This window comes from Penaeus monodon, chromosome 31 (genome assembly GCF_015228065.2).
Source record: "Penaeus monodon isolate SGIC_2016 chromosome 31, NSTDA_Pmon_1, whole genome shotgun sequence".
Taxonomy (NCBI): Eukaryota; Metazoa; Arthropoda; class Malacostraca; order Decapoda; family Penaeidae; genus Penaeus; species Penaeus monodon.
Window position 1 is genome coordinate 7,667,867 of NC_051416.1, and position 296 is coordinate 7,668,162.

Here is a 296-nt window from a genome sequence, read left to right on the forward strand (position 1 = left end):
CTTTTTCTTAACTAGTCATGCTGACCAGCAAACAAGCCAGTCCCATCTCAGCTGGCAACAGGACAACACCATACACAAACACAAAACAAATCCTCATCCTAGACGTTCCATCCTTCTGCTTCTCCTCTGTGGAGTCCTCCCCCTCTCCCTCTCCCGTCCCCCAAACCATGACTCAGCACGACCCAGCACCACGTTCTAACACTTCAAACCCACGACTTCTCAACATAAACTTTCACAGCATTATGTCCAAAAAGACCCAACTCTTCCATACTATTGACACTTACAACCCAGGCATC